We start from the raw sequence: 21,547 nt of genomic DNA on the forward strand, positions 1-21,547 counted from the left end.
AAGTGTTCGAAGGGTCCGGCTCACAACTCCCTTTTTCACAGGCCAGATTTAAGAGGCAAGTGCAGCAGGCGAGGCTGCCACAGAAGCCCAGTCCCACTTTGCCAGTATGCACAAAGATGACTTCCATGTGGGGTCAGATCCAGAGACGTCAGCCCTGCACCAGGAGCCAGGCAATGCTACCAGCTGTGGCTGCCTCCTCAGTTGTGCTATTTCCAGTACAGACAAACTCAGACAGGAACAGAAACCTGCCCTCTCAGCCAGTCCCTGCAGGGAACGTGTGGCAACCTCCGTGCTGCAGTCACAAACCTAGGCCTAGTGCATAGAGTGGAGGCCAGCAAAGCAGCAGAGGGACCAAAGTGGGCGCCATCCCTCCCCCCAACCAATGGCCACATGTTCTCCCTGGCATTACCAGATGAAGGGGGAGCAACTGAGCCCAGCAGGGCGACCAGGATCAAGTCCTTTCCACCTGCCCTCCAGAGTCAACAATGAACCCCAAGGCCTGACCGTGAGCACCTCCAGGTGCCCTGGGAGGGTTGAGTGGGCCTTCTCTCTCCACAGGGGCAAAACCACACAGAAGCTGGAACTGGCAAGCTGACAAAACCAACATAGCCAAACAAGCCACACACCACACACACACACACGCGCACACGCTCAGTGAGCACGACCCACAGCAGGGCTCCTCAAGTCCTCCAGCACATCTGCCTAGCCCCCAGAAACAGAGGACAAACCAGGAGGGCACAGCAGCAGGCCCAAGGCCCCAGGGTTCAGGAAGAGGCCAGAGGATGGCTTCCCCAGGCAGGCACATGGCAAGGCCAGGCCAGGCCTCTCGCACATCTCCTGCACCATTTGGGTCAAAAGACAGGCTGAAGACCATCACGGTCAATAGTCCTGCTTCTGAAGCAGGAAAATTTGCTTCTTGATGTGTTTTAACTTTCCTACCCTTGTGCATTTCAGCCAAGAAACATTCCTCATAAAGCAATAACAAGCACACCTCCAAAGCACCCATGGATGATGGAGGAGCAGCTCGGAAGCCTGAGCTGCACAGGTAGGCCCCCTCCACTCACACAGCCACTGCCAGTGCCCTGTTTGTACCACTGCTTGGACAGGGGCCAGTCCCCAAAGGATGCTGCAGGCCACGCCTGGACTACCACCATGTTCCAGGCAGCCTGCAGAGCCCAGAGTTACTGTCAGGATGGGCAACCTGTCCCCACCACCACACACCTCCTTGCTCTTGCTGGAGGAAGCGACTGCTGGGCTGGGTTGTTCTCACCCAACGGCCCAGGGCAGAGACCAACAGACAGCCCTGCAACTCCAATATATCACAAATATTTGCATTGTGAGCCATGCACAAAGTGCCCATATGATTTTCTATATTTGACCCGCTCTGGCCCAAGGGACATGGCCCTGGTAGGTGAACTTATAGGGACCCTATGCAAAAGGGGCCCAAAAAGACCAATCAAAACTTCAGAATCTCCAAACATCGCCTGGAGCTCCAGGATTGGATATTCTCCACTTTTCTTTGGCTCTTTGACTGGACCTAACTGATCGACAGAACACAATCCAGTATGATTAGCAGCGCCTCAATTTAGAGTGCATCACCATAGAGGAAGCAAAAGGGTTCCTGCCTTGAAAGGCCTTCAAGCTAGAGGGGGACATCAGGGAGGAGACTGCAAGGGAGGGCGGAGGCAGAGGCAACAGGCTGTCGCTGAGCTTAGTGATTGCCAGGCACAGGGATGCAAGCACCTCAGCACAGCACACTCCAAGCCATGCTTATCACAGCCAATGTGAACAGAGTGCAAGCTCCTCAGTCACAGGTCTCCAAAGTTGATCTGCTCTGATCAGGGACACACACCCCTTGGCTGCCATGGCCACTGTGGTGCCACCCCTGCCCACAACTTCCACAAGCTGGTCACACACTGCTCAAAGCATTCCTCTGTTCTTTCTTGGGGAAAGAACCTCTTCTAACAGGCACAATCCAAAACAGGTTCGTTTCTCACTACAGGACACTTGCCATGTTCCATCTGTCCAGCACCACTTGATCCATTTTCTAAGCCAAAAATGCGCTAAGCCGCTCTTGGTTTCAGTTGCTCTTTTCCATTGTGTAGTGTTCCTTTGGAGGGGGAAGAGTGAAGCGGGGTGTCACTGACTAGCACCAATAGCACGACTATCGCTCTCTTTTCTAGAAACACCCACTGTGCATATGAGGATGATGCCCTTCCAAAAACCCACCACAGCAGCACCCAGTCCTTGCCCCTCCCCAAGTGGGTGCTGTTCCCACCTCTGACCATAAGAACATAAGAACAGCCCCACTGGATCAGGTCATAGGCCCATCTAGTCCAGCTTCCTGTATCTCACAGCGGCCCACCAAATGCCCCAGGGAGCACACCAGATAACAAGAGACCTCATCCTGCTGCCCTCCCTTGCATCTGGCATTCTGACATAGCCCATTTCTAAAATCAGGAGGTTGCACATACATCATGGCCTGTAACCCGTAATGGACTTTTCCTCCAGAAACTTGTCCAATCCCCTTTTAAAGGCATCCAAGCCAGACGCCATGACCACATCCTGTGGCAAGGAGTTCCACAGACCGACCACGCGCTGAGAAAAGAAATATTTTCTTTTGTCTGTTCTAACTCTCCTAACACTCTATTTTAGTGGATGTCCCCTGGTTCTGGTGTTATGTGAGAGTGTAAAGAGCACCTCTCTATCCACTCTGTCCATCCTCTGCATAATTTTGTATGTCTCAATCATGTCCGCCCTCAGGCGTCTCTTTTCTAGGCTGAAGAGGCCCAAACGCCGTAGCCTTTCCTCATACGGAAGGTGCCCCAGCCCAGTAATCATCTTAGTCGCTCTCTTTTGCACCTTTTCCATTTCCACTATGTCTTTTTTGAGATGCGGCGACCAGAACTGGACACAATACTCCAGGTGTGGCCTTACCATAGATTTGTACAACAGCATTATAATATTAGCCGTTTTGTTCTCAATACCTTTTCTAATGATCCCAAGCATAGAATTGGCCTTCTTCACTGCCGCCGCACACTGGGTCAACATTTTCATCGACCTGTCCACCACCACCCAAAGATCTCTCTCCTGATCTGTCACAGACAGCTCAGAACTCATCAGCCTATATGTGAAGTTTTGATTTTTGCCCCAATGTGCATGTCCTTACACTTACTGACATTGAAGCGCATCTGCCATTTTGCTGCCCATTCTGCCAGTCTGGAGAGATCCTTCTGGAGCTCCTCACAATCACTTCTGGTCTTCACCACTCGGAAAAGTTTGGTGTCATCTGCAAACATAGCCACCTCACTGCTCAACCCTGTGTCCAGGTCATTTATGAAGAGGTTGAAAAGCACCAGTCCCAGGACAGATCCTTGGGGCACACTGCTTTTCATTTCTCTCCATTGTGAAAATTGCCCATTGACACCCACTCTCTGTTTCCTGGTCTTCAACCAGTTCTCAATCCATGAGAGGACCTGTCCTCTAATTCCCTGACTGTGGAGTTTTTTCAGTAGCCTTTGGTGAGGGACCGTGTCAAACGCCTTCTGAAAGTCCAGATATATAACATCTACGGGTTATAACGACCGTACAGGGTTTTTCTGAGCAACTCCAGCACAGAAGGCCCCACTTCAGAAAAAGAAGCTGGTTTCCTGTGTGGGTCACCAGGGAATGATATGCCTAGTCCAGTTGTGCCCATGGGAGTCCAACCTGTCTGCCCACCAGCACTGAAAGGGTTACCCTGCAGCCTAGTCTCCTCCTAATTGACAGGCTCTATTTTTTCATTCCTTATTACCCTCTCACACGCCTGATGCGATTATATTACCGGAACTGACACAGCTGGAAGCAGCAGCCATCCGTGGAGCCTCAGAGGAGGTGATGCAATTTCATTTCCATTGATCAGAAATCAGCCAGGCAGCAAATGATGGGAAGTCCCATTCAAAGAAAGGCTGGGCCACAAGGCCAGAGTCTGGTCTCCACCCAAGGTGTGTCAGATAGAATGAGTAACAGCCCTCCCACTGCAGATGCCACTTGCTGCCCACACCCGTTCTTGGTAGGCTGCAGAGTCCCAGGCAAGCAGGCAGGTGGCTGGAGGTGCGTTGACAGCCCAGTCTTGGGCCAATCCAGAAGACCTGAGATTGTTGGAAGGACCCCAGAAGCAACAGCATCAGCCCCAGGGACAAGCAGCTCAAGGCACCAAAAACAAGGTGGAGCAGGGAAATGGCAGGCTCCAGTTGCCCTCAATCCACTCAAAGCCCCATTAGAAGGCTCAAGCTCCACCAAGTGTCCACTTTGCCTCTCACTCTCAAGCTTGATGAGCAACTGTCAGGGCAAGCATCAGAACTGCCTTGCCTCGTTGGTTTCTCAATAAATGCCAGCACTGCCTGGGCCATAGCGTGCTTCTCTATCCAGGCCCCTCCAGGGAAAGCCAGCCTCCACAGCAGCCCAGGGGTTAACAGAAGCTGACCGCAGTTCCACAGCTGTTAAGGTAATCAATACCACTGAGATACTAAAGCAGCATAAGCTGCATTATTGATTGCCAAGCAGATGATAAAACTGTTTATTATGATAATTGCAGGACCCCTGCAAGAGAACCTACAGCTGCCTTCAGCCAGTTACAAAAAGCAATAAAACACTGGTCAACTGAAGCCTGGAACAAAACATACATCAGAAGAGCACTGCTGGATCAGGCCCAGGGCCTATCTAGCCCAGCTTCCTCCCTAGATGCCTCAGGGAGAACTCTAGACAACATACCTACTGCCACCCCTTTGCATCTGGCATTCAGGGATAGCCTAACCACAACTCGGAGACTGCATAGAGTCATTCTGGTTTGTAATCTGCTATGGACTTTTCCGCCATATATCTGTCTCATCCCTTTTAAAGGTATCTAGGCTGAGTGCCATAACAACATCCTGTGGCAAGGAGTTCCAGAAATTAATTACATGCTGGGTAAAGAAATATGTCCTTTTGTCTGAAATATGAAATAGTCACAGAAATATGTCCTTTGATTCTGGTGTTATGTGAGAGGGAAAAAGAACATCCCTCTATGCACCCCACACATAATTTTATATGTCTCAATCACACCCCCACCTTGGTGCTTTCTTTCTAGACCAGGGGTGCCCAAACCCCAGCCCTGGGGCCACATGCGGCCCTTGAGGACTCTCAATGCGGCCCTCAGGGAGCCCCCAGACTCCAAGGAGCCTCTGGTCCTCCATAGTCTTGCTGGAGCCCATGCTGGCCTGATGCAACTGCTCTCAGCCAACTGTTCGACCTCTTCCATGAACTGTGGGACAAGGGCTCCCTCCACTGCTTGCTGTTTCACATCTATGCAGCAGTGGCACCAAAGGAAAGGTTGGCCTTGCTTTGTGCAAGGCCTTTTATAGGCCTTGAGCTATTGCAAGACCTTCATTCATTCATATAAGTTCCTTCTCTAATATATTCATTTATGTAAATTTATTCAAATTTGAAATGTAAATGAATTTTTTTCCCCGGCCCCCAACACAGTGTCAGAGAGATGATGTGGCCCTCCTGCCGTAAAGTTTGGACACCCCTGTTCTAGACTGAAGAACCCGAACACTGTAGCTTTTCCTCATAAGGGAGATGTCCCAGCACACAAATCACTGCGGTCACTCTGTTTTGCACCTCTTCTAGTTCCACTACAGCTGGCCCTCTGTATCTGCTGGAGATTCATTCTAGGAACCCCTCCCCCCATGGATACCAAATTCTGCAGACAGTGAAATCAGTGGGGGTAGGGAGCCCTGTAACGGCAAACAGGAAATGCCTTTCAGAAGTCTCTGGGAGAAGTCTTTCTGAAATGCCTTTCAGAAGTCTCTGGGACTTACAGAGAGGCCATGTGCAACCTCCCTGCACCTCAGAAGGCTTCCCGGACATGATATTCACTTCTGGTCATGTCCGCCAAGGTCTCTGGGGCCCTCCATCTTTGGCTGGGCATCCACGGATATGGAGACCTCACTGCATATTCTTTTTGAGATGTAGCCACCAGAACTGGACAAAACACTCCAGATGTGGACTGATCACCTTTGGCTTTGACTCTGACCCCCCCATCCAGCCATCAACTGACAAGCAGCTTCTTTTGCTGGACAGAACAGAAACTGTTCTAAAGTCTTGCACAGGATGCAAAATACTGGCAATTCTTTCCTGCCAGATGGGTGGAAAACTCCACAAAAGACCAGAGGCCCAGCCAGCCACTGCAACATCTGCTGCTCTCAGAGGTGAGAGGTCATGTGAAGGTGACAGACATGCTGTGAAGCCACATGTGTCCTCCCCGACCTGGGCACCTAACAGAACTCGGAGGGCTCCACTGTGCCGCAAGGCAGCCAACCTCCTCTTCAGAACAGGTTTCACTGAAACAGCAACACCAGTAACGCCTCAAGTAAGAAGCCTGGTGGGGGCCCTTTCAGCCCCCTGCCCAACTCAACTGCCAACTCTTCCAAGGGCCTCAAGTCTCAGCCCCATGATGAGGTCTGCTGACACCCTTCACACTACAGCACATGTGCCCATCTCTCCTCCAAAGGCAGCTCAACGATCCCAGGAAAGGGTTGAGATAGGCCTCTTAAGAGAACACCCTTTCCTGGGATGAGCAGAGTCTACTTGTGCGCTGTTTTTCAAGCACTGGTCTGGATGCAGGCTGTACTTTTGACACGAACTCAATGGGATTCTGGGACTCAGCCAAGTCCTGTGCCTTGGCTTCACACCTGACATGGATGGCAACAGCAAAGTTGAGTTGGCAAGAATTTGCCTTACTGTTTTTATGTCCAATTCTGTACATCACTCTCCTCCTTGGTAAAAATAAATGTCTCTTTAAAGTAGAAAATGACACTAGTCACACAAGCTGCTGGACTACTAAAACAAAGCAGGAAGGTGGTTTGGAGAGCTCCCAAATGAAGGCGGGGCACGCTAAATCCCCCTCCCCCAGCTCCTGGCACCAGAGGCATCTTTGCCTGTCTGATCAGTTTTCACTAACATTGTGAAGGATAGCAGCAGGGGGTGAGCAGTCACCAAGCAAGCCATGTAAGAGCCACACTGGTTGCTCCAAAGGGCTCTGGTCCCCTCCATTTAGACCAGACCTACCTGGGCCCCTGTCTCTCTTCAGCCTCTATTTGCCTAAAACAGTCTTCACCGTTTAGATGGCCTCCCTTGCTCTCACTACTCAAGAGGTCTGACCTAACCTCCCCTCCTCCCCTCCAGCACCAACTGGCTCCCTTCTAGGCCACTTGGATGATATTCATTAAGAGGACAGGAAAGTGTTTGGGGCACAGTAGCTTCCTGCCCAAGCAGCTGTTTGTGTGCCTGCATGCTCCATGCAGATCACAAGGACCCCTGAACGGATGCAAGGCTTGGATAGGAGCTACAACCAGCAGCAGCTGCAGGGGACTCCAGTACCCACACATTCTAGGACAGACTGAAAAAACTCCCAACCACATCTGCAGGGGTCGAGTACCAAGCAGAAAAGTGGTCCAGCAGCACCTCCAGAGACCCCAAGATAGATGGGCTTCTGATGTTCTAGCCCTCCACTGCTAGCTCATGCTGATCGCACTGGACATTTTCTGCCAGCCCACATAACTTTTGCAGCCACAGTTCTGGTCTGCCTTTGTAAGCTCTCTGCCAGCTCCTGCCTCTGCATCACCATCACTGGACGGCATTTTGGCAAGAGGCCCCCAGGCTGACCTTTGCTGGCAGTCTTCAGGCTCTCTGTGTAAAGTGATCCAAGGCTAGGAATGGTAATTAGCTCCAGAGCAGTAATTGCCGCTTCCAGCTAAGCTGGACCAAGACAGCAAATATTCTCCAGGGGCCCTGCTAAGGACCCCAACCCACACACAAAGGCATCCGGCTGCACTCAGAAGAGACTCAGCAACATTTCTGCAAGGGAACAGCACTTCCTACGAGTTTAATTAAAGAAGTTAAACAAATGGAAGTGCTGAAGACAAGCAGGGCCACCCTTCCCACTGCAAAGCAGGGTTTGCTCAGTCAAGAAAAGGCCCTGGAGTAGAAGCCTCAACAACACAAGGCTCTTCTCCCTTCCTCCACACAGATTGATCCTGGATGTGCAGCTAGATTCCAGGAACTCATACCTGGGATGGAACCCCCACGCATGCCTTCTGGAGTCCCAACCACACAACGGGTCTGGCCTGAACTGCCAGTTGCGCTTGTTCTTTGAGACCAATATGGCAGCCATTCAGCCAGCTTCTCTGGAATGACAGCCCAACTGGCTGGCTGGGCATTCCCTCACAGAAGCCCCAACTCTGCATTCCAGCCAGGAGCACCCCCTTCCCCTTGCCACAAACGGACACAAATTGCTTTCCCAATATTTGTCCACAGGAGAACCAATGGCCTCCGGGCAGTCCAAATGCTCATTCAACAAGAAGTAAAATGAAAAGGAGCACACTCCAATCTTGGCTACTTGCTTTTCCCTCCACTCTCAACCACAATCATGCTCCTGCCCCACCAGCTTAAGATCAAGACCACTTCAGGACAAAAGCCAGGTCTAAGGAACCAATTCCACCACTCTACATGGGCTACGAGACTTGAGCACTCTTTCTGGCCAGCAGAAACATGAACTCTGCATTGCCCACTAGGGCCATGCAGGGTTTTGAGCATGGTGCAGAAGCAGCCTGTGCTGATGGGCTCCCTTCCAGCAGTCAAAGTCTCGCCCAGCCACTTCAGGCCAGGCCTCTTCATCATGGACAGAGCTTCAACTGGCAGGTTCCTGAGCGGCCCAGTGTTTGTACGTTATCACCGGAAGCAGCCGATCAGGCCAGGACACAGCCAAAGCACCCGCCCTGGTAAGGCTAGGGAATACAACTGTTACCCTGCACATGCCCGATCTCACCTGATCTCGGAAGCTAAGCAGGGTCAGGCCTGGTTAGTACTTGGATGGGAGACCGCCTGGGAATACCGGGTGCTGTAGGCTTATACCATAGTCTTTCAAGACTAAAGGTTGCCAACCAACAACAAGGGCCCAATGCTAGTGCTTCCAGCTCCTCTCCTTTCTCTGCTCAGGCTGCCAAGTCCTGAGAGGTGATGGCGCAATGCAGGCTCCAGCAGCAGCCCCAGGCCATCTGCTTTCTCCCAGCCTCTGCAGCACCTCCAAGTGTGTAATGCAGGATGCAGCTGGCGGGCAGCCCATTCAGATTTCTTAACAGGGCTGTGATCTCAGGTTTCCAGGAAGACCTTTCATGCCTCAATCACCACTGAGGGAAAACAAAACCAGCACTGCTTGTGTCAATGCAGGTTGCTGCAGTCCCACGCTGAGAGGGCCTTCACCAGCCCAATGCCTTGCACACCTCTGCAAGGTGACTTGCAGGGAGACCAAGTCAGAAGGCAGCCAGCGTACCACTCTTCCATGCCTGGTCAGCCACATCCCCAAGCAAGCACTCCCAGAGTTCCACAGTGGAAAACCACCCTCTACACTTGCTGCCTGCCACCTGCTTGGACATGGAGCGGTGCTGTGCCAGAGCTGCTTGTGAGCAGCAAGCCTCATCCATCCAAAGACAGGTGGGCTCCCTGCCTCAGAAGCCTGATGCTGGAGTGGTCTGGAGCCATCTCGAGGCATTCAGCCTGGCTCCCAGGGACCATCCAAAGGCAGATTTAGAGCCCTTGCCTCAAAGGAGGAAGCTGGAAACTGCATTGCCACAAGCAGCCCTCAAGAGGTTGATTTCCTAGCATCACAGTTGGCCCCATCATGGCCCAGCTGCCTCCCCACCTCCCAGCAGCAACCCAGGGTTCAGAACAGCAGGGGTCCAGAACAGCAGGGGACTAGCCAGGGCTCTAACGGAGCATCTCAGCCATCTAGTGGTCACAGTCGCCAACATTTGGAATCCAAGTCTGCTCTTCTGCAAACCAGCCCCAAGGAGGGCAAAAGACAATTTACTAACATGGCCCCAGACCCCCACAAAAAAAATACACCTTTATTTATACATATATGAAAAAGGTCACACTGTGCACAGGATTGAGGAGGTGGAGAGGAAGGGGTACAGGCACATTCACAAAGACCACAGCTCTAGGGTGACCAGATGTCATAACCACAAAAGAGGACAAGGCACCACAAAAAGTAGGACATCCAAGAAAAATGTAGGACACGACAAGATAAAAGCTAAAAACACTCGCATATTGATTTCATGTGGCTAAATACTATAAAACTATACAGTATTGCATATAATTTATTAATTACAAGAAGCCTATGCACTGCCTGCAGGGGCCTGTTCACAGGGAAAAGGAGAATATTTAAGTTCTTTTCCAGGACATGAGGCTAAAAAAGAGGACATGTCCTGGAAAAAGAGGACATCTGGCCACCCTACACAACTTGCCACAGACACAGATGGGGGGGGGGTACTTGGATGCCACACACACATTATGTGAGGGCAGAGTGCAAAAACGCCAAGACCTGAAGGGCTCCTGGTTTAGTGACTCTCACCAAACCACCAAGAAGGACTTGGAAATGGGGGCGTTGGCAATCACAACACACAGCAGAAAACAGTGCACCATGGCCATAAAGCACTGCTCCAACGGCAAGACCAGCACCTTGAGCAGCTCTGCACCCACCCTGTCAACCAGCAGATGGAGAGGCCCTATGCAAGGTCCTTCTGACTACATCATTTGCCCAGGTTATCAGCAGAATTTTGCCCTTCCAAACATTCACACAGAGTATGTCCAGGAGGCTGCCCCCACTCTGCTTCCTCATTCTGCTACCCATTACAAGTTCCATGTTCCTCCTACAGGGACAGGCAGCCAGCAAAATACCACAAGCCCTACAGAGGGAGCACGGAGGCCTCTATGCCGGGCCTGACCTGGCCTGGGACTCTGCCTGTCTAGCCAACTCTGGCAGTTTTAAATTATGCCTTTGTGTCCCATAAACATGCGGGTCCCTATCAGGTGCTAGGAGCCTGCCCACTACGGACACCATGCAGACATGCCTGGGGGAAGTGCAGCAGCCCAGCTTGGCATTCGGGTTCAGGCAGGGTCAGCCAGAGGACTTGTGAAGCCTCTTGTGCTAGAGGCAGAAGCAACCAGCAGAGCCCAGGCTGGCACTTGGCAGGCAGAAGGCAGGCATGGGCCACACCCTGGCCCCAAAACTCCTTCTCCTCCCTCAAGACGCCAAAATGATCTCTTTGCCCCTCCTCACTGCAGGTGCCCTTGGCTAGTCCAGTTCTGCACATCCTGCTCAACTACAGCACCACAAGGGGAGCAAAGACCTCGCCACCAAACCAATGTGACGCTCAGCCCCAGGTGGGTTTTGAGCACCTACATGGGCACCAACAGTTGAGCCTACACAGGGAACCTGTTGCTATTCTTCTGAGATGAGCCTTCCTTATTGGTTTCACAATTCAAGGGAATAAGAGGCAGAGCTCTCCCCATGGTTCCAAATGACAGAGACTGGTGCTTCCCATACCCAGAGTGGCAAAGGCATCGATCATCCAACTCTGGCATTTACAACACAGTTCTCAGATCTCCCACTTAGATGCTCCCCTGTCCTGATAGCCTCGCAGAGCAACCTGTCCCAGCCAAACTAAAGCTCAAACAAGTTCACGGAGAGCAGTAAAAAAACAGAACTGTGCATTCCTGAAGCCTCTTGGCCGTCTGGCCTCAACAGAAGAAGAGATAGTCAAAGAGGAAAACAACCAGCAGATGGACTGCAACTTTTCTCGCAAATTGGTTCAGAAGATGCTTCTCCTTGCCTCTTTTGGGAAATGGAAAGTTTCAACTAAACTGCTTCAGGAAATGTGGGGCAGCCACACCTTCTGAATTACAGTCCCATTTGTCGCCCATCCATTCTGCACAAAAAGGAGGAGTGGCCAGCCTAGTGCTGAGCACAAGTACTCAACTAGCCCCCCCCCCCAAACCCTTTGTCCAAAGGAGAAAGCTCAATCACCAGAAGGACCCACATCCCAATACTCCCCTGTGTTTTCTCAACCACCTGACTTCGTGACATTCCCACATGAAGCTCAGTGATTCGTAAAGGCCATGTGGGCCATCAAAACTACATGCAGCCCTCTCACCCACCCCAAAAGTTCCCACCAATGGAAGAGGCCAGGGGTATCAAACCCATTTCATACAGTGGACTAAATAGCATTCATGATGCCTGCTGTGGGCCAGAGGTGATGTCATTGAGCAGGAAGTGATATCATTAAGCAGGTTATGACCAGAAGTAAGCACTTTTTCCCCTCACTTAGGACCTAATCAGCCAAAGAGAAAATATATAGATCTTGATCACATTTTCAAGATATCGGAGAACCCAATTATCACGTGGGCTGTCCTTTCAGCATTGACACCTCAGCACAGCTCAGCAGCTGATTATGGTGCTGGGAGAGTCGGAGGGCTGAATAAAGAGCTTCGGGGGGGGGTACATCCAGCAGCCCATGGGCCTTATGTTTGACACCCCTGCCTTAGGCTGCTAGCAGGAATCAGTGAGAAACTGGGAGACCGCACCTCCAGAGCAGGAAGGTATAGAGAACTCAGTATTCCAGAACTGGAGCCATCCCCAGCTCATCACTTTCTCAAGGCCCTCCACAGAAAACAGGCTTTGGCGGGACTTCCATCTGTATCTCTCTTGTCTGAACTGCAGCCATGCTCTCCGCACCAAAGTCAAAGGTGACCAGAAGACTGCAAAAAGTAACCTGTCCACTGCTGTTCCGCATGCTGCACAAGGGTCCAGAGACCCCCTGCACCAATCAGTGGTTCCCCAACCAGGAGCTGCATGAATGTTCCCAAGGGTCATGGGAAGCAAACAGCAACTGCACAGCTGGAATTGAAGCCCCACGCAGCTTCCCTCTTGGCGCTCAAGAGTGTTTTTTATCAGCATCTTCAACAACATGCACCAACTCCATGGGCCACCAGACTGAGGAAAAAAACTCAGAAAAACTAAGGTATGGTAAAAAAAGATTGGGAAAAACACTGCCTTATACCAAGTCGGACCACTGAATCATGCAATAGCCTGTCTGATGTCATTTTATGCCAAAAGGCAAGCTCTTAGTCCTCTTTCTTCCTCAAGAAGATGGCTCTCCAGGCCCTCTGATCGGAAGTGCAACTAGAACGTTTCCAATATGGGTTGGTGGGATGTCTATGCCCACATACACAGAGTGGGAAGGGTCCTTGGAGGTCACCGAAGTCCAGCCCCCTTCTCCTTGCGGGCATCCCTGACAGGCAGCCATTCAGCTTCTGCATGAAAACCTCCAAGGAGCAAAAGCTGCAGCTGCAGAAGCCAGACTGGATAGTTCCTGACAGCTAGGAAACTCTTCCGTTTCATTTCACTGGTGCTAGCCCTGCCCTCGTGAGCCACATAAAGCAAGTCCTTCCCTTCTTCTGTGCAGTATTCCCCCAGGAACTTGATGGCAGCCATCATATCTCCCCTTAGTGTTCTCTTTTCCAGGAGTCTCATTTCCACTTAAAAAATTGGCTCCTCCTACATCACAGTGTCCTGCAAGTACCCACAAGTCATTTCTGTGGCCAGAGGCACTACTCTGGGAGAAAGGACTGGAAACTCAAGCATGCTTCTGAAACGCTCTCCTGACTTCTTCCAACTCAAGCTTAGTGTTGGCCCAAACTTGCTTCTTCCATCTCTTGCTCAGGATACCCAACAGCATATTATCTTCCCCATGTCCAGAACGCTCCGCTGACTGCCCTTAAGACCACCTGCTTTGCACTGTGTTATTCAGAAACTCTGACCTAAATCCCCAAACCACTTGACTCTAGGTTATTTTGCCCACAGTCTGAGGTGAAAAACCCTTTGGTTAAGAAAGGAGGGGGAAAAGCTGCCCCCATTCAGCTCCTGCCTATGTCAAGGACAAATTTGTATCAAGGAAACAGCCTCCAGAAAACTGCCCCTGCAACACACTAGGCACCACTTCCTCTAAGCGCCCCCAAAATCTGTGGGAAACTATCAACAGAGAGGACAAGAGACAGAGAGGCCATCCTAGAAACTTGCCACAGGCAACAAGCAGCTCAGACATCAAGACTGGCAGAGCCAGCCATGTTCCCCCTTCTCTCCGGAGCTCTCTGCCTGTCCTCACTGCTGAAGCACAGGCTACACGAGGGCCTCCGGGAAGAAGAGGCTGTGTCCAGCAGGCACCAGGAAGCCTCTTCAGCTGGTCTGTGGAAGCCCCTCTGCACATGCAGCAGCTCCTGTTGCCCCACATTTCACAGAGGGGCACATGAACGACTTGTGCTCCCTTCGTGTCCAGTAAAGGGACAGCATGTGCAGTAAGCCTAGACGCATGGCAGGAGCTGCGCCACAGGGAATGGCTTGGCCTTCAGACATCAGTTACTCAATTGCTATTGGCTTCTCAATAAGCAGGCGCAGCGAGCTAAGCATTCCCTGTGTTGTGAAGATTCGCACAAACTCAGCACGGTAGTATTGACAGCACAATCACCCAGTGATCAGCTTGACACTTTCACACTGAACACACACCACAGACTGCAGCTGGGTCAGCAGTCACAAATATCATCATCACCCCATCTCCAGAGTGGGCACTGCCCAATGCCAAAACGAGTCCCCTACTCATGTTATTCCCTCCTATGCCAGAAACCTGGTTCACAGTGGAGAGCAGAACATGGGCAGCTCCTGCCTTCTCAAGGGAAGGCCAAACCATCTATGTACCATACTCCTGCCTAGAGGTGCGCGGGGGGAGGGGGTTCTACTGAGGCCCCAAGTACAGTGATCTGCTGTGAGAGTAGAATACTCCCTCCAGGGAGAGCCTGGCTCCCTCAGCCTAACTGCAGTTTCCAACAGGAAATCGTTGCCCACATGACTGATCCTTGAGACAAACCTTTAGTTCAGTCCAACAAGCACTCTGGTCTGCAGAGGTCAGCTATGCATGCTAGAGGCAGATTGTGAAGGAAAAACAAAGGCACAGCAACAAGTCCTGGAAGCAGTCCTCCTTTCATCACTATCATCACCACACTGCAGGTACAGAACAGGCCCGTAGCTGGGAAAAAGTTACCTCTGCTCCAGGTTGCCACCTGAGAGACAGCTCTCAACCTCCCAGGGGTGATGCCACTAACCTTGATGGACCTTGAAGCAGAGAACATTGCTCACCTTTGGCAGGCACGATGGACAGATGCTGGCCTCCAAGGCTCCATTAGTGCTGACTGCAGAGCAGAGGACCACCAACTGTGTCAGCCCCTGTAACAGGCAATGCATGCTGACCAAGCTCAAGCCCATTGTTTCTGCAGGAGAAAAACTTTGACCATCAGTTTTCAAACTCTTTGGCGTCCATCTCCCCCTTTCTTCTGCCTGCTGCTTTCCCCTTTTTCATGCTAAATCAAGGTAAGCAGGCACAGCAAGAAACCATCACTAGTGCTCCAAATGTCATCCCAACACCCATTTTCAAGGCTCTGAGATGAGAAGGCCCAAAGGTGGAAAGCAGAGGGGTATGAGCCAGGCCAGCAGAGAAAAGAAAGACTTGCCAATGGCAATGGGGCAACTTGTCTACCGGAAGCTCCCTCCACAGGAGTCTTGGCGCGCACACACGCACACACACACGGAAGGTGCCTTTCAGTGAGGAGCAAGGAGCCTCAGACCAGGAGGGCGCTGCAAGGCCATTGCAGGGACGACAACAAGGGCTCCATGCCACCCAGAGCTCAGCAGCTCTGCTCCTGGAATCACACATCAGGGCTATGGGCAGAAAGGAGAAACAGGATTCTCACAACTAGATCCTGCCTGCTGTCAAATTGACTAGCCCTGTCCCAACCAACACACTGTGGAACTTCCAAGGCCTCAGGACTGGCTGCAGCCAGAACCAGAACTTTGGGAAACCGCCAACCCGCAGACTGGCCACAACGAAGTGCTGCACAAGGAAGAGCCCTCCTCTGCCATGAATGCCTAGGGCCAAGCAGACCCCTGCCAGATCAATGTCAGCAGGATTCCACTATTCACAGGTGCAGTGCACACGATGCAAGGGTGGTGTGCTGGACAGCTTGTGAGGAAGAGACAAGAGAGCTTGTACCCAAGAAGCCACCCCAACTCTCTGTGCAGCAGCCCTGGGCCTGCACTGTTCACTCCATCACATTACCAACAGCGTGCAAGCACCAAGGCGCACAGGGGCCCAAGTATCAGAGGAGCTTCTGGGGCTACCACCGAGGTCCCAACAACCGACTTGGAGCGCAGTGGGGCTTTTGCATCTCTCACCAACAGGCACTGCTTCCTGTGGACATAATGCCTCGCTGCCCTGGTCACACCTGCAGGGAGAGGCCCTGCATCTGGCAGATTTAACCCACCAGAAACTCCATTCAGGGACTGCATCCCAGTCTGGGGCATTCTTCAGTCCCAACGGGTTATGACGCAAGCCGACTTGCCAGCCCACCAGAGGCCTCACACTGACTGAGAACCTGTCACTGGGATCCATCCGCTGCTCTCCAAGCCACTGCTCTGACCCCATTGAGCAGGCCTCCTGGCCTCTGCGCCAACCAGCAGGCCAAGTTCTGGCTGGGAGTGACCTTTTCCTCCAGAGCATTGATGCCGTAGCCCCTGCTGGCCAAGGACTGTGCCCATGGCCTGCCGCTGGAGGTAGGAACACAAGAGTCTGTGTAGGACAAGGGCAGGAATTATCCCTCCCATTGATTTTTGCTCTGGGGTATTAGAAAGAACACAGCATTTATCCGGAGATTTCTTCCCAAAGCCGACTGTGGACTTTCAAACGTAAATGAGACTTGAAAGGAGCTTATCAGACGAACAATCTGCTCAGACATCACCACTGAACATAGGACCCCCAGCGGGGAGCTCTATGATCCCATTGTTCTTCCCTGGACCAGGGAAAGCAACTAGCCTCTTTGTCCAGCCTCAAAAAAGCAACCCAGGAAGGTGGGTGGGGGGAGAGACATGGGAAGGGGGAGGCAGCTAGAACTGCAGGCAGAGGGCAGCCCCTCTCTACCCCCCTCAGCACTCTACATCAATGGTGTGTCACACCACCGTACCTTGCTGAGCCTTCTGCTTCGTGCAGCATGTCAAGGAGAGGGAGGCAGGCTCCTGAGCATGACATCCATGCCAAGGTACCTGACCGCCTGGCAAGGCAGACCAATGGCGACCTTTTCCTCCTCAGGCAACACATTGCCAGAAGAGGGCGGTTCACAGGTACAGTCCTCCACACATTTCATTCAACACAGGCACCATCTGTGTCCATTGTACCCTAGTAGTCAATCTGCAAAACTGAATTCAGGTACAGTCATTCACATGGAAATATGTACCCAGGTGTTAACAGCCATGTGAACAGCCCTAGATGTGTGAACAGAGAACAGTCCGAAAACTGCACCTCTATCGGAAAAAGAGTCATAGAGGATAAGAGCGATGACTGGTCACAGGGACACCAGCCCTGGCTGGAGAGCATCTTTTGCCACAGAATCCTTCCTTGTGAGTCACAGCAACACTGACTGCTGCCAACAGCCTTGGAGGCACTGGTACGCAGAAACAAAACCCAACACCAGATTTCAACCACTGACCAAGAAAACCCTGGCTGCACAGCTAGAAGACCCTTCTCACATTTCTTCCTGCTTCCCAAGTTTGTGCAGAGGGTACATCCTTAAGTCACAGGAAGCCGCAGCCCTTCACACACCTCGGCCCTTCGCTGCATCCTGGCAGCCTGCTCACTCTTTCGCAGGTAGCTGGAAGATTGTAATTGGTGAGGCAGGAGATTAGAAATATCGGCAGCCTCTAAGTAAGACTTTAATTTACTGGCAGATCAATAGCACTAGGGTTATATTGGCAAAGTGTCTACAACTCTATTGACTCCCGCAATTCCTCTTATCAATTTATCAGAAATCTGGAAGCCAGAAGATATTGTTTGAAGAAAAACGCAGGCAGAAGCCCAGGGCTTTTCCTCCACTGCCACTTGGAAGCCCCGGACTCAGCCTTTTTAGAGGACAGGTCTTCACTGCAAAGACAAACCAGTAGCAATCTGGTTCATCAACTTCTCAACGTGTGCCCCTCCCACACTGGGAGCATTTTTGGGGACTACCACCCTAACCCTTTCATGCTCAACTGGCTTTCTGCACTGGTCCACTCACTCATTTCTCTCACGCAGAGCTGCCAAGCCCTATCCTGGCCTTGTCCAAGTATGTGAAACTGAAACCACCACTGCTGCCTCCCATTTCCCCCACCCCTCCCCTCTGTTGTTAGCTCGTTATCTAAAGGCAGGGACCTGCTTTCACCACTCTTAAGTCAAATGCCACTTTCACTGATGGCACCATTTAGCACGCTAGCACCAAGGCACACCTCTACAAATTTGCATGGGAACAGAAATGCTGGTGCAGGACCAAGCCAATATCTGGTTTTGTCACTCCACTGCTGCCCAAATTGCACCCCCCCCATCTCAGGTTCCATGTACACAGTAGGGAGGCCACTCAAGAACACACTGAGCTTCATTCTCATCTGGAAAGTGGACCAAGAGGCATGTACAAGGTCACAATTGCACCCTTACCCTACAGCAGAAATAGGGCATCTCTCCCACATCCCAAGAGAGAAAGAGCAAGCCCTCATCTTCCTATACACAAACAGAAATTATACCACCAGCAGACCAGGCCCAGGATCTGAAGAAGACCCTTCTGCATGAAGACTCTTCTGCAGGTGGAAAATGAATTTCTGGTTTCTCAAGATCTTACATTGGAAGAGCAGAGAGGAGCCATTGTTGGCACATGCCTCTCCAGGGGCCAAGAGGGGCCATTGTTGGTGCCTGCCTCTCCAGAGGGGATCATTTGTTTATGTGCTCCCCTTCCCTGAACAACACAGGGGATTTTAGGACTCCTAAACAGCTGCTACTGGAATGCCAACAACAAATGTTTACATGGCCACCTTACATTGATCTGGGCTCTCCTGGGAAGGATCCTGCTGGGCACTGGCCCCGGGCCCCTCTGCCTGCCAAGCAGGGCTGCTGGCTCTCTCACTGAGCTCTGGCCACTCCAGGTGCAAGCCCAGAAAGAGGCAAAGGAGCAGAAGCCAGGAGCCTCCAAGCCCCCTTTTCTCTCACACAAGGAGCTGGATCACAAGCACAGTGGCCAAACCATCAATGTCCCAGCATCTCAGCCCCAACCACATTCATCTGACAGAGCACAGGCCCCAAAGTGCCAAAGGCCGGATCAGGCCTGTTCAGAGAGACACCTCCCGCCCCTTTGGTGCCACACTACAAGCGAGGAGACCAATGCTCATCTGGGGTGGAGAGTAGGCTCCAAAGGCCAACATGAGGGGAAATGTGTGCCATGGCCTTGTTAGCACTTGAAGCAAAGAAGTGGATGAGTTCCACTCACGTCAAGGATTCAGCACTTCCGGAGGGCTGCATTTCTATTGGGGAGGGGGGTCAGCCTACAGGCAGCCTGCAGCCAGGAACCACACCAAGAAGAGGCCAGGTCCAGGCAGAGCTCTGGCCCTGGGACTGCCCTAGAGCCAAGGGCTTCTTCCACAAGGTAATGAGGCCTTCCCCCACCTCCCTCCTCACCATGGAGACGCAAGCCTTCAGCACATGAATTCCCTTCCACCCCATCCGTCCCCTCCAGAGGGAAAGGCTCTGATCTCGCACAGGGTTACCATGGAGCTCAAACGGTTCCAGTCATTCATCAGGCCCGGCCTAGTGACTGAAGACCAGGCCTGGACTCTGCTGCCACCGCCTTGGAAGCGGCTTCTTGGCTGGGAGCAGAGTGGAGAAAAGGAGCCCTCCAGACAAAGATCTTTCGCCACCCAGCACTTCCCCTTCCCGGGTGCTCTAGCAGCCAGGCGGGAACCACAGGCCCAAGCCATTTTGGAGGGCCACCCTGGCTGCCTGAAACCTGAGCCTGGACAGGAGCAGCCCCATTACTGCAGCCCAGGAGCCCGTTCACCTTGACCTCAGCCTGCAGGGTCCTTAATGGCCTCCCTTCTGCCTCCTTTTAAATGCAGATGTGAACTTTTCACCCAAGGTTGCCAGCTGCTACTCTCCTCATCCCAGCAGGGACCAGGCGCCACTGGGCCTTTCTCCCTTTCAGCTCCTCCCCACCCCTCCGCAACACCCCGCTCCCCTTGCCAGCTAGACCAGCCATGCACTCAGCTAGTGACAGCTTAAGCCAAGAGGCAGGAAACTCCACACAAGGCCTGGTCCCAGCAGTGTAGCCAGAAAGCAATGGAGGAAGCAGGTGCAGGAGCAAGCAACGCCAAGCAACCCTTCGCCTCACCTGCCACCCACCTCAGCCTTTGATCTGGACCAAGTGGAGCAACTTCTTTAAGAGGTTTTGGATGAGGGGTGCCCTCAAGCTCTGCTGATGAGTGTCCTTGGCTCATCAGTGGGGAGTGGAGAGTCAGGCCAACTCAGCCACCCCACAAGCTCTGACTTTTCAGGTACGGAACATTCCAGATCCAGGCCGCCAACATGTGGGCTGAAGCAGCCACCCTGCTAAGACCACCATGTGGGACTTTGGTGGTCAAAGGGCAGCTACCCAGGCTGGCACAAAGGCCAACAAAAGTCCTGCCACCTCAGCAACAAAGCAGGAAACCAGTGGCAGCGTGAGCAGCAGCAGGAGACAGCCATTGCCCAGAATCTCACTGGATTCTCAAGAGAAGGGGGAAGCTGGAGTCTTCTCTCCAACTGCCCCTTAGGGGGACCCATCATCAAAAGAGGTGCTATGGACTAAGTCACCACAGGAGGCATTAACTTTGCATCTCAACAGTGCACAGAGGGCTCTGCATGTAGGACTTTGATGCCACCCTGTGAGGTGACTGCGTATCATTAGCCCCACAGCTGAAACACAAGAAGAGAGGAAACACAAGGAAGCCACCAGCAGAAGCTCAAACACTCTGCTTCTCTATTCCCAAAGTCTCTAAACAGATGTCAACATTTTTACCAACATGCACACGTGTACTCTTGATAAGCTGTGAGGAAAAAGTTCAGAGGAAGGAGAGGAACGATTTTGTAGACTCCAAATGCCACTAATCACATTGACACACTGGTTGTCTGCAGATCAGCCAGTAACTCAATGTCCTTCGCCAGGGCTGTTCCCCTCTCCACAGGCAATCAGCTCTCTGGAGAAGGGCAGCACCCAAATACAGGAAGGGGCCTCACCAAAACTAGCACCTTTCCAGGAAAGCCCAGCACCCTCACAGCCCCACAACCAACCAAGAGGGGAGCCTAGCTGGGTCATGTCCCCCCCATCCCTCCCCCCGGAAGCAGAGGTTCAACAGACAGAGTCATCTGCATTCTTCCAGGAACAGGCTTAACAAAGGAGCACACTTTGAAGAGAAGGGGGGGGCAGAATGAAACTTCTACAAAATCCAGAAACTGATGTGGCAGCAAAATCCAACAAGCCCAGGCTGCCAGGATGGAAGGACAGAAGAACAGGGTGAAGAGCCAAACCCCAGGCACGTGGGGAGGGGCAACGCCCCAGGTGGGCGTGGTGATGTACCATTGCCCTGCCCCCACTGGTTTTTTGGCTGTGCCTATTGTCAGAACACAGATATTTCAATGTGGTTTGTTTCATTGCATTCTGCATGAAATTACGCATTGATTGATATATAACATATTCCTCCAAACTCTGATTTTAGTGATTTTGAAAACTTGTAGAGTCTCACACACACACCCCG

General features: G+C 52.1%; 1 protein-coding gene and 1 pseudogene across 1 annotated transcript in view; one reads left to right on the plus strand and one right to left on the minus strand.

The window, feature by feature from the left end:
- ZFHX3 (zinc finger homeobox 3) overlaps positions 1-21,547 on the minus strand; it is a 127,220-nt gene that overhangs the window by 88,474 nt on the left and 17,199 nt on the right. The gene's annotated exons all lie outside the window — the stretch shown is intronic.
- On the plus strand, positions 8,813-8,929 carry LOC136660968 (5S ribosomal RNA; annotated as a pseudogene).

Source organism: Tiliqua scincoides, chromosome 9 (assembly GCF_035046505.1).
Source record: "Tiliqua scincoides isolate rTilSci1 chromosome 9, rTilSci1.hap2, whole genome shotgun sequence".
Taxonomy (NCBI): domain Eukaryota; kingdom Metazoa; phylum Chordata; class Lepidosauria; order Squamata; family Scincidae; genus Tiliqua; species Tiliqua scincoides.